Consider the following 16,467-nt stretch of genomic DNA (forward strand, 5'->3'; position numbering starts at 1 on the left):
CACTGATGACCAGCCAGAGTGCATTCCAGGCTGAGGGGAGCGCTGGGGCAGGAGAAGGCTGGGAATTGGGTAGGAGTGGAATTGGGTGTGTGGATGACCTGAGGGCAAGTCAAAGTCGATTGGGAGCCAACCTGGCTTCCTGATCCAAGGTGGGAAGCATCAGGGCTTTAGAGTCAGACCTGTGTTCAAATCCTGCCTTTTGCAATTACTAGTTAGATTTGCCTGGGCAAGCCAGGGAACCTGTCTGGAGCATAGCAGCTGTTCTTGGTAGAGAGAGAATTCCATCCACCTCAAAGATTAGATCGGATGTGGAGCTGCTCAAAAGTAATGGTTTTTAGGCTCAGTGTTCCTTTTCTCAGATGATTGATGTTGCCCATCTCTGTAAAGTGAGAAGAGGGTGATGGGACAGAGAGAGTAAGAGGGAAGGGGTCAGGAGACCAGTTCCTGAGCCTCTGCTGTGGTTTGATGCAAAGAGATTGGCCCGGGAGTTGAGGGACCTGAATAGAGGGTCTTACTCTTTCTAGCTTAGCTGTGCATGGGTTTCCTCTTTTCCCATCTTCTACCCCTGTCTGTCAAAGGGGAAGCCAGGCTAGATGAGGTCTAAGACCTTCCAACTATAACACTGCCGGCTTTTGAAATGACCACGCAACTGACAATTAGAATTCGAACCATTTGTTAAGAACCAAGTTGACAGTCTCAGGGCAGACCCCGGTCTGTGAGTCTGTTGGGTCCTTTAGCCTGCCTTGGTCCCAGCCAACCCCTTCACAAACACATCCCCTTGATTATGACAAGGGACAAGCGAGAGAGAGCGATTTGGAAAACACGTTATGTCATCTTTATACCTACGAGGACGGTAACAAGCATATTACAAATGACTGAAGGCTTGTCTATGCCCCTTGACCGTAATACAAGTGATATTTGTAATGTACATTTTCTTGCTTTATTGAGTGCAAAATAAGTGCAAAGCATACACTGAACTCTTTGCGTTACCTCATTTATTTCTTACTCAACCTTATTAGGTAGGAATTATTATTCCACTGTTACAGATGGGGAAACTGAGGCTTAGGGATATTAAAATCATGCAGCAAAACCAGGTCTCAAGCCGAACTTTTCTGACCCCAAAGACCATGGTATTAATCTTTTAACAATAGGCCGTTTTGTTATCACTTGACATCTCCTTCCTCAGGTTGAACAGCCTCTCCTCCCTCCCCACCTCCTTCTTTCTAAATTCTCATTTTTGCATTTTCAGGTGAGTGGGTTTGAGTGGATTTTTTATGATTTTAAAAAATTTATTCTCTCTCCTTCCCTTGCTGTTTTGCACTATTTAACATCAGCTCTCTGAGGCGGCGCTGGCCAGCTTGAATTCACCAGGAGGCCCTGGGAATCAAACCTGGGGTCTCCCATATGCTGGATGGGCGCCCACTCACCTGAGGCACATCTGCCTCCCTTGAGGGTTTTTTAAAGCTCCTTTATAAGAAATTGCCCCCATGTTCCTTGTTAAAATACAAATTATTAGTCCTTCTTACTGTCCCACTGAATCTGAATCACCAGGGGTGGGGTTGGAAAGCTGCAGTTTCAAAAGCTGCACAAGTGGTTCCTATTATCAGGATTATAAGAGAAACCCTGGAAGCTGTGATCTAGTTTGCCTTTCATTCCACATTATCCTCATAAATGTTGCCTTCTAGGTGCCTGTAATTGCAGGTGATGGGAAACGGTGTTTCTTTTTGCAGGAGGCTGTCAATCTTCCCGAGGCCTGTGACCTCTCCTGGTTGACCACAGCCCACCAAGTCCTGGACACAGCCAACAAGAGCAGAAGGCAACACAAGAAAAAGGATTCCTCTCACGGCCACTGGTCCTGTCCCACTGGGGACCCTAACCATAGCAGATGCATAAACCCAGCTGGGCCAAGATTCAGTCTTTTCCCATGAAAATCCTGGCTGCCAAGAGCACTGAGTTTTTGTAAATCCATCTCCCCACCTGCCCCTTAGGGAGCATACCTGCACACCCTGGGACTTGATGGCTCCAAATTTGTGGCCATGTTTAGGGGAGCTGCGTGTGTTTCTGTGGTCTGCAAAGTCTGGTCGGGTAGAGGAGATGGTGGCCAGAGGAAAGCTGCTCAAAGCCAAGTCCCACTGGGGCTTGGTCAAGGATTCCAGGGCCGCAGGGATCCAGGGCTATGGGTTGAATCATGTTTCCCCCAAAGATATGTTGATGTCTTAATTCCTGGGTCTGCAGAATGTAACATTTTTGGAGCAAGGGCCATGACAGGTGGAAATAGGCAAGTTAAAATGAAGTCATTAATGCATTAGGACTGGTGTCCTTCTACGAAGAGTGAGAGACAGAAGGACATGAGAGGGGACGGCCATGTGGAGGTGGAGGCGGCGATGGCAGCGAGGCTGTCGCCAGTCAGGGAAGGCCAAGGCCAGCCCCGCTGGAGCCAGGAGGGAGGCAGGGCCAGGCGCTTCCTGGTGGACCTCAAGGGGGCGGGGCCTTCCTGCCTTCCTTCTGGAACTCTGGCCTCCAGAAAAACAGGAAAATCGACTTCTGGTGTTGAGAGCCACCTAGTTTGTGGGACTTGGCTAAAGCAGCCCTAGGAAATGAAGACAGCGGCAGCTTGTTAACCTGCTCTAATAGGCTGTCTTTCCTGGGTCCCCTAGGACCACTGCATTCAATGAACTCTTTCTCAGAGCACGGAACAGCTTCTCAATTGCAGGCTTACGTTTCGTGCACACTCACTTCCTTTACCATGTGTATTGGGCGCCCCACTCAAATGCTGTCACTCAATCCATCAGTGCATTACATGTTGAGCGCCCACTGTCTTCTCTGAGTGATATTAAGCAGGAGGAAATCATTGCTGTAAGACATGGCTCCAAGAATTAGGAAGGCAGACACCCACTGACAGCCAAGTACAGGACCAAACAGAAGAGCAGGAGGTTTCATTAAACACATGCTGATGTTGCTGTTCTCCCAAGGACAGTGCCCCGTGTCCTTGAATGGAAATTCGAAACCATTCTTCTTGTGGGGTCGTGTTGATGCTGGTGTGAGACATATATTCAGTAACACACCATGTAGTGTGGACTTCTAGGGGGTCCCTGGTTTTCCCTGCCTGGCAAAGGGGCCTGTGGAACAAAAAAGGTGAAGAGCCCCTGGTCTAGGGAGAGCTGAGCAACGTAAAAGGCAGCTGAGCCTTTGTCCTACCATACAGGGAGATCATCTCTCTCTTTTTCTAACTTTGAGGGGGAGATTAGATTGGAAAACATCCCATTAAAGTGGAAAAAGCACACGTTCTGAAGCAGAAGGTGTTTAAAGAGCCAGCAGCAGAGGGATGGCTGGAAAAGACCTGGAATTCTAAGCGATAGCCTCTCGTCCTGCAGACACACAGGGATGTGAGTGGAGGAACAAGGCTGGGGGATGCTTCTGCTGTTATGTTCAGTGTAAAGAACAAGACATAAAATTCTAGACCGTGCATGAAAATGACTAGAACAGCCAGGTAAAATAGATAGCAATGGAGAATTGTTTCTTTTGTTTGAAGGCATGACATCAAAACAGCGATCCCGATAGCCTCTGGTTGGTGGAACTGGTGAGGTTGGCATTTTCTTCCTTTAAATTTTCTTCAAAATGTGAATAGTAAGCATTTAATACTTTATTGAATGGGAAAAATTACTTACAAAAACAGATGTGACTCAACCTGTTGGGCACCGGCCTACCACATGGGAGATCGTAGGTTTGGATCCCGGTACCTCCTAAAGAAGATGAGCAGATGCTTGCACTCACCGCAACAAGCTAGACACCACACGCCCACAACAAAGAGATGCCTAAACAAGCAGAGGCCACAAGCCAGCAGACACTGCAGCTCCCCATGTCAGAATGGGGCTCGGGCATTTGGGCACTCGCTTCCCACAGGGGATGTCCTGGGTTTAGGTTCCTGGTACGTCCTGAAGAAGCTGAGTAAACAGTGAGCAGACAGATGAGAGAACCATCTGGATGTGGATGAGGGAAGAAAGAAAGAAAGAAATAGAGAGAGGAAGGAAGGGAGGAAGAGGAAGAGAAGAGAGAGAAAGAGAAAGAAAGGAAAGGAAAGAAAATAAATCTTTCAAATAAAAGATGTGGGTTAAATGCTGGCTTTGGCATGTGGCAGTGGAGGCCTTTGGAAGGCACACACATTTGTAATTAAGGAAGTTTCCTTTGCTGACATTTACCTCATTGGAACTGGTAGGGACAATGAGAATTCCTCCCTCATAGCAAGATTCACACAATGAGTACCTTTAAGAGGTAGGTTGGCAGGTGAATAAGCTGAGATATTTTTGGTAAAGGTCCTAAAATACATTCCTCTCTTCCAATCCTTCTTATACATCCATGATACAGGGATTTCTTGTACTCTGAGGATCCACAGTGAGGACTTGCCCAGCCTGCCCTGGTTAATCTGGCTCCAACGGGGACAAAATCACAAAGTAGAGATTGTATCTTAAAGCTCAAAAGGCTCCCCTAGATCGTGCTGACCAACTGCGCAGGTGCAGAGAGGTGCAATGGGCTGCCCAGGATCACACAGCTACTTAGTGCAGTTACAGAATAAGGCTAGGAGAGGCTTGAGAAACCACACCGAACAAACAGACCACACCAGAAATAAAGCCGGAGGCACGAAGGGAGTAGTTTTTGGACGACCTGGAGAATGCCACTTAATTCTCCTCTGCCTTCTCCACTGGGCTGGCTAATTCTTTTTGCCCTGTAAGATGTGGTGCAGCATCCCTGGCCTCCGCTCATTAGATGCTAGTAGCACTCTGCCTCCCCCAGTTGTGGCCATCATAAAGGTCTCCAGACATGGCCAAATGTCCCCTGCGGGCCAAATCGCCCCCCAGTTGAGAACTCCTGGGTGAACCCCAGTCAAGAAAACAGAGGCAAGCTGGCACTGCCTCTAGATCTGAGCAGTTCTACCCCTTTCGTTCCCCAAACTCTGATCAGCTTTGTTTCCTTCATCGATGAATTTTAGGGTTGGAGAGAAACTTCAAGATCAATCCCCATTTTGTAGGTAAGGAAACTGGATTGGGCGCTGTCTGAGTCTCCTCCTACCACTCATGTTTGATGGATGCTTCGTTCATTCCTTCAGTCATCCAGGTCCTACCACGTGCCAGTCACGGGGCCAGGCGTCAGGTGCTGGCCCTCCAAGGTCCTCCTGGGATGGAGAATGACTGATTGACACAACCCATTCCTTTCAGCCAGAGAGGACGCGGCTCACTGGCGCCAATCCTGGGGAGGTGAGGACTGTGGGATGCACTCCCGGTGCTGATGCCACCTGAACTTGGAGAAGGCTTTCTAGGTCAGAAGGCGAAGGGCGGGGATGGGCTTGGGGGCGGGGGCTCTGGAATCTGCTCCCTCAGCTGCAGCCCACGCTGACCGCTCTGATGAGATAGAGATGGACGCTTTACAAAGTGCATTTCCAACCTCAGCCCCATGGAAGCGTCCAGCCGCACCGTGAGGTTGACATTTTGATTTTCCCACTTTATAGCGCAAACAGGGATAGAGCTGGACACTTTCGGTCACAGTTTCCTTGTGCTCTTTCTCACACCCCCAGATGTTCTTTTCCGCTATAAGATGGCTTATTCGGAAAATGTGAGAATATCTACAAAAGGTAGGAAATCGGAAGTCTGAGTGCAGCCCCATCTCCCCTGCCCGGCTCAACAACCCTGCCCTCTAAAGGGAATCCCTGTTAACAGCATATTGTTTAATTTCAGAGAAGAAAGGGCAGCAGCGCTGAGGAGTGTGCAATTGGGAGTGAGAACTGCTCGTGTTCACCCCTGGTGAGATGTGGCACGGCCCCTGTCCCTCCCTCGTCCTCACTCTTCTCACCTATAAGGTGGCCGATACCAGCCCTTTTCTCTTAGGGCCATTAGTAAAATGAAATAACGCCTGTACAACACACCACCTGCATCCCGTCAGCTGTCGTGAGAGTCATGGTTATTTTCCGTCTATCTGAATGTTGACCAAAACATCCCATTATACATATTGTTCTCACACCTACTAAGACATTTATTTTGACTTATTTCCATCATTCAAAAACCTAAAGACTAAGACAACAAACACCCATAACTCCAGCCTAAGAAAAGGAATATAACCAATGCAATGTGGGTGCTTCCCCTACCGGTGGACCTACCTAGTGTCCTGAATTTGGTGTTTGCTCTCCTCATGCATTTGCTTATTGCACGTGTCTCTACACCTGAACAATATATGATATTGGGTGGCATGTTTTAAAACATTATATAGGGAAATGGATGTGGCTCAGGCAATTGGGCTCTGGCCTACCATATGGGAGGTGTAGGGTTCTATGCCCAGGGCCTCCTGGAGAGGGCAAGCTGGCCCATGTGGAGGGCAGGCCCATGCGGGAATGTGGGCCTGCACAGGAAAGCCGCCCTGTGTGGGAATGCTGCCTCACACGGGAGCGCTGGCCTATGCGAAGAGCTGGCCCAGTAAGATGATGCAATGAGAGACAGAAAATAAGAAGATGGAAGAGGAGAGGAGAGAAAAGAGGATGTACCAGAACAGGGGAGCTGAGGTGGCTCAAAACAGTAATCCCTCTCTCCCACTCCAGAAAGTCCCAAGATGGGTTCCTGGAGCTGCCTTGCATGAGAATACAAGTAGAAACAGAAGAACCTACAGCAAATGGACACAGACAGCAGACAATGGGGGAAATGGGGGAAACAGGGGGAGGGGCTGAGAAATAGATAGAAAAAAGTAAATCTTTTAAAAATATTTATATAAATGCTCTCATCCCGTAGGAATCCTCCTGCCACTTGCCTTATTTTTCTTGCTTAACACTTTGTGGGATTAATGCATCCTGATAAGTGTAACTCTGATGAATTCATTTTTCACTGCTGCGTAGTATTCCACTTACTTAGTGTTCTACCACCAAATTTTTATTTAACATCTGTCATGGAAATCATGGGTATCTTTTCATGTTAGCTATCATTGAATGTAAGATTTATTCTTTGCGAGAGTATCCTAGAAGTTGCATTGCTTGGCCAAAAGATTTACCTATTAATATTTGAAATACGAATGACACTGTAAAATCACCCTCCACAACAATCCAAATCTCTTTCTCTCCTCAGCAACTTTATATGGGAGGGCTGCTGGCCCCAGCATTGCCCACTTCTGATGACTTTTGACTAGACCATCTATATTGGATCTGGGGCAGTCAGACTCAGGCACAGCGCGTTTCTGAAAAGCTCGTAGGTGATTCTGAGATGCTCTCTACCTTCTCTCCAGTCACTTCTTCCTACCTGAAGCTGTACCCACAGTAGGAACTGACCTGTCACCTGCCTCACCACATTGTTTTCTCAAGAGCAGCCTGGAGCCAGGGCCTATGAGGATGCTTTGCAGGCCCACCCTGCATCAGCCAGAGTTATGGAACAAACCAGGCCAATGAGGAATAGTGTGGATATAAAAGCCCAAGAGCATTTTCGGGGGTTGGAGTTGTCCTTGGTGGTGCTGCAGGGACAGTTACCAGACAATGTATGTCCCCCCATGGCCCACTGGGTGGACTGTGGGAGAGTGTGGGCTATGATGTGGACCAATGACCATGAGGTGCAGCGGTGCTCAGAGATGTATTCACCAAGTGCGATGCATGTCTCATGATGATGGAGGAGGTTGTTGTGATGGGGGGAGGAGTGGGGTGAGGGGGGTGGTGGGTATATGGGAACCTCATATTTCTTGAATGTAATATTAAAAAATAAAGACAATAAAATTATATACTTAAAAAAAAAAAAAAGCCCAAGAGCAAAAGGGGCCCATTTATACAGCAATACTTTTCTAGAAAAATCAGGTGCTGAGTCATGGCCCATATCTGGTCATTGGTATCCACTAGAAATGTACATAATAGTCAAAACACAAAGTATTATTTGTAGACATGAAAATCCAGAGGCACCTTACACGTCTATCCATAGGACACAGTTCAATGACTTTAGAAATGCACAATGAAACACACTCAGTGTTCAAAGGCATGAGATGAGGCCACTGGTGAATTACATGAAGAATAACATGGCACTAAATTTCAAAATCACAGGCATATCTTTCCTTTGTCTCAGCCAGTCCATTTCTGGCAATTTGCCTTGCAGAGATATTTGCACATTTACAAAACGAAAACATGCAAGGTTAAACCATGCAGTAAGTGCTAGAGACAAACCAAGTAGCTGTCAATAATATGAATCAATTTTGGAAAATTCATTCTGCAATGCTGGGCAACCGTAAGAAAGAAAGAGGAAGTATACAACAAATTAAAATTTTAAAATGACAGTTATGTGCCAACACGATTCAGTATCAAGTGAAAAATATCAAGACTGAGTAGAGTTTGTCTACTAGCTCTCAACGTGTGTACAGGGGTGCATTGGAACACAGTAATGGGGTTGCCCCAGCAGAGCAGGACCGAGGTTTGGGGTTGGGGAAGAGCCTCGCTTTTCGTCATGTATCCTTTTATATGGTTTGATTATTGTGCCATATGCATGCTATTTTTTAAAGACTTACTTATTTATTTCTCCCTACCCCCTCATTCTTTGTACTTGTCTGTTCATCGTCTTTGTTTCATTAGGAGTCACCAGGAACCGAAAAGGGACCTCGGATATGGGAGGGAGGTGACTAATTGCTTAAGCCACCTCCATTCCCTGCTTTGCTGTGTCTCTCATTATAGTTTTCCTCTTTGCCTCTTTTTGCATCACATTGTCGCGCCAGCTCATCATCCTGCTCGCCTTCTCTTTAGGAGACACTGGTAACCTCTGCTTCCTGCTTTTGTTTTGTCACGCATTTTGTTTTCCTTATTGTGTCTCTTGTTGCCTCACCTTGTTTGTGGGAGGAAGGGCGCCCGGCTTGCCACAGTAGCAAACGGTGCGGCAAGAAGTGATACCGCCTCTGCCCACTGGGCCTAGATAAGGTGACCACGCCTGACTAGGCCTTTGCTGCTAACGGCTGGCCGGTGCTGCCCTCCCCCTTTCTATCTCCCGCCTAGCCCAACATCCGGCCAGCTCTCACTCCCCCTTTCCCCTACCCTATTCCAAACCTCTCCGCCAGCCCTCTGCCTAGCAACCACTTACAATCACCTATCAGGAAGCAGTACCCGCCCGCACCTATCAAATCCTTCCACGCAGTCCCTAACCCTATAAAGCTATGTCCCCTTCCGCAATAAACCGGACTTGCGTACCAGACCTGGTCTCCGCGGCATTCTTTCTCCCCTCGCCGCGCGTCCTCCACGCCTGAGAGCCCCTCTGAGGCTGTCTGCCGCAGCCTCAGACGCCTTTGCAGCCAGCTGACCCCTCCAAACCCCCCCGTCAGCGTCGGGGTGCAAGCCGCCCCAGCCGCACTTGTTTTCTCATCTTACCATGCCTGTCCATTGTGCCAGCTTGTGGTCTTCTTTAGGAGGGACCAGGAAGTGAACCATGGACCTCTCATGTGTTAGGCGGCAGCCTAATTGCCTGAGCCACATCTGCTTCCTGCATGCAATTATTATAGTCACAATTAAAATAAAAATAATAGCCTCCCTTTGTTTCATCACCACAATTTCAGAGCAGGGCAAGAACAAACCCCAGAAGAGGTAGCCTTTATCTGGCTGTCTAATTGTTCTCACATTCCCATGGGAGGCAGGAAATTCTACCTTCCTCATCTGGCAGTGTCCAGGAAACAGACACCTCTGCTCCTTCTTTCCGTCTGTCCCTTGCTCACCTGGGGGGGAGGAGGGATTATCTGGCTGAAGGTGTCAAGGCCTCGCTGGTGCCCATCCAGTAAGTCCTGTTTCCAAGGCCGGGCTACTGCTCTGGAAAGTGACAGGGTAGCACTTTCTCTCTCTCTACTTATATCTGGGTACCCAAGTTGAATCACTTGAAGAGGACACTGTGGAAAAGTCCACTTGGTGCTCAGGTCCCAGCTGTGGTCTGCAGCCCAGCCTGACCAGTACTAAAGGTTATCCCATGTGGCTTCTTGAGTCTGTTTTCCCGTTGCCCAAAATCATAGATGAGGGGAGTGGATGAGCGTCAGGTGCTTGAGCGCTTCTTCCCACATGGGAGGTCCCAGGTTGCATCCCTGGTGCCTCCTAAAACCAAACAGCAAACAACAAGTGAACAAACAGAAAAACCGACTCAGGGGAGCCGATGTGGCTCAGTGCTTGAGCTCCGGCTTCCCATGTACAACATATACAAGGTCCTGGGTTCAATCCCCTGCCTTGGTACCTAAAAGCAAAAATCAGAGATGAGGGTTGGTGAGGTGGATGGAGACCATAACCGCCCCCCCCTGCTGACTAAGTAGTGCTCAGAGTCTCCAGAGCCCCTTCTAAGACATCTCCATCACCGTCTTGTTTACTATAGTTATGCAAAGCCCAGGTAACGTGGCTTCACCTAGCAAACCACGCTGTTCCGGGGAGTACTGGCTGTGTGGTTAAATCAAGTGACCTCGTGGTCCTCCACTTTCAGTAAGACAGATGGGAATATTCAGATGCACGTCGACCATCAGACACGGCAGATTTTCCACCTCATCTCTGAAAAGCATCTCCAGTTAAGATTTGTACCAGAGTGCTCCAGGAAATGCTCAAATAATCAAACACTCTATTTTAATTTGGGGGAAAAATCATCAGGAGTGGGACTTCTTTTAAGTTAGAAATAAGATCATAGGGCCTCTTAGCTTGAAACCCAGCAGTGGCTTCCCATCACATCGAGAATAACATCAAAATTCCTTTCCATGGCCTACAAAGCCTTTCGCATTCCAGCCTGGGACCGCCCTCTCCTTTACTACAATAAAGCCACACACAGGTTTTCTCTGTTCCTTAACCCTCCAGATTCATTCTGCACCCCAGCGCCCTTGCACATGCGGTCCCCGCTTCTTTTACATCTTTGCTAGACTGGGCTCTGCCTGGTCATTCAGATCTCATCTCACCTTCCCAAGATGCCCCTTAGCACTATCTAGCTCACTGCACATTCCCCGGTTGAATTTCCTTCACAGTGCTTATTGCAATCTGAATTCATCTTGATGACTTGCTTTCTTGTTCATTGTCTGTCTCCATGAGATGATTCACCTCCATACTCATCGCCTCTCCTGGCCCCACGGTAGAGTGACTGTGACAAACAGGCACCGTGTAGGAACCCCAGGATCCCCTCTGCTCTTGTCCCGCCTGCTGTGTTGTGCTCTGCCCTTCATTCTCTCCTAAAGTTAAGTTCCCTGAGTGCCGGGGAGAAAGTGAAAAAGCAAAAGCATGTAAACTTCCTTTATGTTGTCTCCCCTTCCATCCCCCACCACCTACCACAGGGTCTTCCACGTAGAAGAAATCCAGTAAATATTTGTTGAATCCATCCAGGAAGGAAGTCAGAAGAGCAACAAGAGAAGGAAAGATGGGGTGGATGGGAGGAGGGCAGGCGAGGGGAGGCTAGTGGTCGTCTAGACTTCCCAGAGCGTCAGACACCCAACCACTGTCAAGGGAGAAGACACAGGGTGCAGTGGGGTGTTCAGCAAGGTCCTAGAAGCCGAGGAGGGTTCTCTCTAATCCAGAAATCTCAGAATTCTGTGTATGTGCGTGGGTGCTGGGGAGCATGGCGTTGGCCTCACTTACACAAGGCGACGTGCCCGAGCCTCGTCATTAGGAAAGCTTTGGCAGCCTTGTTCCCCACCTTCTCGTGGGACAGTTGTTCTAGTTTCCTTCCTTTTCTCCCAATTTATATACTGCCATTTCCCTCCACTGCCAGGACCTCAGTGGCAGCGAAACGAGTGTCAGGAAAGGGGAGACGAGAAGGCTGGGAACATTGACTGGCTCTCTGTGATTAGACCCCGACATCGTGAGCCAAGACTGCTAGCCTTCCTCTACTCTCAGGAGTGGCCATCACCGAGGAGAACGTGGCCCCCAGGAAAGCTCTCTACAGGCAGTTGCTCTCCATGTCAAGACACATGGGAAAATCCCCTCAATACAGATCAGCCTCAACCAAGAGTTCGACTCCACCAGGCTCAGGTGTCCAGGGCTCTGAACAGAACTGCTGAAGGTGATTATTGGTGGTGCCATCGTGGGGTCATAGACCAGATGGGGACTGTCAAGGTGGGCCAGTCCCCTGGGGCAGTTGAGGGACCAGGTTCTGTTCAGCACCATACAGGGAGCTGGACTTTTCATTTTTACAATACACCAAAGGGGCTGGTCCTACCAAGAGAGAAGCAAAGCGGGCCCGTGTTATCTTCAAAAGACATTTTGGGATAGTCGCGTGTTCCTAGTCTTCACTCCCTAACCCCCTGCTGACCGTCCTTATCTGACCTCCAGCAGCCTTTTCAGTGGCCTCCCTGCTCCCACTCTTGCCCCTCAGCCACTCCCCCCATGACAGCCAGAGGAATCCATCTTGACCACTCTCCTTCAGCGGCCAGTGGTGCCCTCTGGGTAAAGTTCCCTGACTGTTCCTCAAAGTGCCCCGGGGATCTGTCCCAGCAATCTCTCCCATCCTCACTTCTTGCTCTCGGCCACATCACACCCCAGTCCTTTCAGGCCTCCTAAGCTCACTCAAGCAATCAACCTCAAACTCTTTCCCTCCCCTCTGATCTCTCCGACAGTTCATAGCTGCTCTTACCTCCTCCTGGATCACACTTCTCTTCCCCTAACTCCTAATGTCACGAGGAGGTAAGGCGCGGCACTCATCACGCTGCCTTGTAATTGTCTGCTTACTTCCCTGTCTTTCCTCCTAAAAGTAAGTTTCCTGAGGGCAGGGGTCCTTCGTGCCCTCTTCTTCACTGTCTCCCCAGAACTCATTCCATGGTCATGGGCCTGAAACATCGTAGTCCCCTAATGCATGTCTATTTAAAGGATTAGGAACTAGGAACGTAGCTACTCAGAGAGAGCAAGCCTCAGCCTATCAGAAGACACCAAATCTTTAAATAAGGGATTACAGAATCTCAGGTGGTTTGCACGCCTAGCCGTCATAAAGGTCAATCCTTGGTAAAGCGTAATCCTAGTAAACAGGCTTCGGATGGAGAGATGCCCAAGGTGAAGATGCAAACCTACTTGTTCTAAAGACAAAATACCACTTCAGCAAGGTCCAGGCAGAGAGCCAGAAGGCAGCTCAGCCACCTCAATCACATGCTTTTTTTCTAAACAGAAGCTAGTTGGTGAATTTCCCAGTATGTCTCTTCAGTTTTCTGGCACCGTGCAACCCGTCACCGTCACGTCGATGGAGGGGAACTTTTGGCACAATGCATGCGTCTGTCGTCTAAGCAGTCCACCCAAGGGCTCACCCAGACCCCCTCTGAGGCCAATGCAGAGCCCAGGGGACCGCCTTGGACTCTGGGCAAGTGTTGAATGTATGAGCTTGTTCAAGCAAGAAAAGACCCTCTCAGTGTTTCAGCTACAAGAGTAAGTCTCTGATCCTTGTCGTCTGTGAGCGGCTTCTCCCCCATGGACGGGCCTCCTTTGTCATTCATGTTGAGTTCAGAAAGCTTTGAAGGCTCTCAGTGGTGTGGAGGTTGGGTGGTGTATCCAGCTTCTCCATGAAAGAGCCCAAATAGCTGTTGGGACGGGGTGGGGGCTGGCAACCTGCCCTTGTAGCTTTAACCATCTGATTAAGTGTGGCTGACATCAGTGCCAGCTGATTAGCTTTTAAGCACTCCTCTCCCTGCCCACCTCCCTCCCCACCCCACCTCCATTCATAGCTGAGGTGTGACTGTGTGATTTCTTGCTGGTAGTGAGGGGGAGAGAGGAAAACCGTGATTTGTGTCCATGGAAATCACTGAGTCTTTGAGGATGGACTCCGGCAGCCCAGGAGAGGAAAGCCTGGAAAGGAAATCTCTCTAGACTGGATCACCTAGGTACTCACAGAGGCCAAGAGAATGCGTGGGGAAGAGCAAGCCAGTTTAAGAGACATCAGGACTGAATTCATTTCCTTCATTCAGACCTGCTCTTTGCTCAGATTCACAGACAAGGACAATAGCAGGCCGGCACCCCAGCCCGCTTTCAAAGATGTGCTCCCAGATGGAGAAGATGCAGGAAACCAGGAGACCAGCGTTCGAGCTCAGGCTGTGCCAACATGCTCCTTTCTGACTTGGAGCAAATGCCAATTCTCTAAGTCCCGGTTTCCTCCTTTGTACAGCGAGGATGGCGCTCTCTGCCCACTCAAATTCAGAGAAACCAAAAGCGAGGCCGAGGATGGGAGGGTTATATGTACGATCACTTTTGAAGATGTTTAAGGCTGTTTTACAGCTGCAGTGCTCAATTTATTTTATTTGCAATGAGAGCCATTTTCTCTTCAAATGTAATGGGGATAATAGCATCTTTGTTGCTGTGGTCATAACAGATTCTCCTTATGCCTTGCCAGAGGGCATTAAGACGTTTAGTTTTGTTTTTCTGAGTAGCAGGTATTGCTGCTCTCCTTTTAAGGATGAGAAAACCTAGGCCAAGATAGGTTCCATAGTGGCTAAGGGGCAAAGTCGGTATCTGATCCCAGGGCCATCTGACCCTTTTACCCATACCCCAACGAGATGAGGGAAAGGGCTCCCTTTGCTCTGTGTCGCTCCTGCAGCTGGCTGTGAAGCCTGGCCTGACTGCTTCTGTGTCAGCTACCATGAATAAAGCGAGGATCTGCTCTAAAAGACCCCTGGAGACCCCTTGGGGCAGAAACCCTGGGGATGAAGGAGAGTGCTGGATGTGTGCAAAGAGTCACAGAGAACCAGGTCTTCTTTCCATGGACGGGGCTGCAGAGAAATGCAGGGAAACCGGCTTCCACCAAGGCATACCCCAAAGGCCTCCTAGAGGAGGGGGATCTGGTCCAGCACCCTCTCTTTACAGATGGGCAAACCGCGACCTGTGGTGCCAAGGAGAAAGCTCTGGGTTGGGACGGTCAGGAAGCCCCTGTGGCCTTGTGGAAATGTCTGTTCTCATCTCTGGGACTCGATTTTACCATCTGTTCAACGGAATCGTTTCTTCACATAAAACCTCAAGAGGAATGACACACATAATTGGTCAAAATCAGAACCACGTGGATGTAATTGGGAGTCTGGACCAGAAGCTGAGAACTGCACCCCAATTTTCCCCCCTACCTGAGTGAACTTTGATGATCATAATGATCATGACAGTCATCATGGAGAGGATGGAGAGGATGGTGGTGAGGATGGTGATGGAGAAGATGGTAATAACGGTGGCTACGGGTGATCAGTACTTCTGATATGCCAGGCCCTGTAGCAAATGCTCTTACATGGGTCATTTTATTTACTCCTCTCAACACTCCTGGCAGGTAGGTGATATTATGACACCTATTTTACAGATGAAGAAACCAATGCTCAGAGTTTAGTCATTTACCAAAAGCAACACAGCCAGTAAGGTGTGGGTCTGGGGTTCGAACATAATTTGAAAAGCACTAGACAAGGTGGTTTCTAATATCTCTTCCAGATATGACCTTTTATGGATAGGAGATTCTAAGCGACAATTTTTGGGGAATTATGGTTGAAAATGTTGAGTCTTGGGGGAAGACATAATTTCTGCTTTTCCCTACTATTCCTCTGCTCTCTAGGGGGACTATGTTTATGCCACGTGCACACCTGCCACCTTTTATGTCAACGCCAAGGGGTATTTAGGTCCCACATAGAAGAAGCAAAAGTCCTGAGTCATTACAATCCATGCCATTCCACTTCATCCAATTCCACCGCAGTCATCCCACCCACTCCATCCTATTCTACCTCACCCCATCTCATCCCATTTCCTTCCACCTCATTTCATCCCATTCTATCCCATTCCATCCTACCCAATCCCATTCTATTCCCCATCCCAACCAATCCCTTTCTTTTTTTTTATTCATTTTTTAAAAATACTACATTCAAAAAATATGAGGTCCCACTCAACCCCACCACCCCGACCCCACCATTCCCCACACAGCAACACTCTCCCCCATCATCACGACACATCCATCGCACCTGGTAAGTACATCACCGGGCATCGCCGCACCCCATGTTCAATGGTCCACACCATAGCCCACACTCTCCCACGTTCCACACAGTGGGCCCTGGGGGGATCCACAATGTCCTGCAACTGTCCACGAAGCACCACCAAGGACAACCCCAAGTCCTGAAAACGCCTCCACATGTCATCTCTTCCTCCCATCCCCAGCACCCAGCAGCCACCATGGCCACTTTTCCCACACCAATGCCACATTTTCTCTGTGGACCTTGGATTGGTTGTGTCATTGCACATCCATGTCAAGGGGGGGCCTAGATTCCACATGGATACTGGATGCAATCCTCCTGCTTTCAGTTGTCGGCACTGTAGGCTCCATGGTGTGGTGGCTGGTACTCTTCAACTCCATGTCAGCTGAGTGGGGCAAGTCCAATAAATCAGAGTATAGGAGTAGAAGTCTGTTGAGGTTCAGGGCCTGGCTATCATATTGTCAGTCCAGAGATTCAAATCCCCTAGATATATCCTAAACCCCAGCACCAACTACAATTCCAGTAAAATAGCATGAAAGTCTTGTGAAAAGAGATCCCATCTGA

At 48.8% G+C, this 16,467-nt stretch overlaps 1 pseudogene; it reads right to left on the bottom strand.

Moving 5' to 3' along the window:
• Positions 1–15,949, bottom strand: part of LOC131277142 (seizure 6-like protein) — a 92,843-nt pseudogene extending 76,894 nt beyond the window's left edge.
• Positions 15,950–16,467: the final 518 nt, after the last annotated feature.

Source organism: Dasypus novemcinctus, chromosome X (genome assembly GCF_030445035.2).
Source record: "Dasypus novemcinctus isolate mDasNov1 chromosome X, mDasNov1.1.hap2, whole genome shotgun sequence".
Lineage (NCBI taxonomy): Eukaryota > Metazoa > Chordata > Mammalia > Cingulata > Dasypodidae > Dasypus > Dasypus novemcinctus.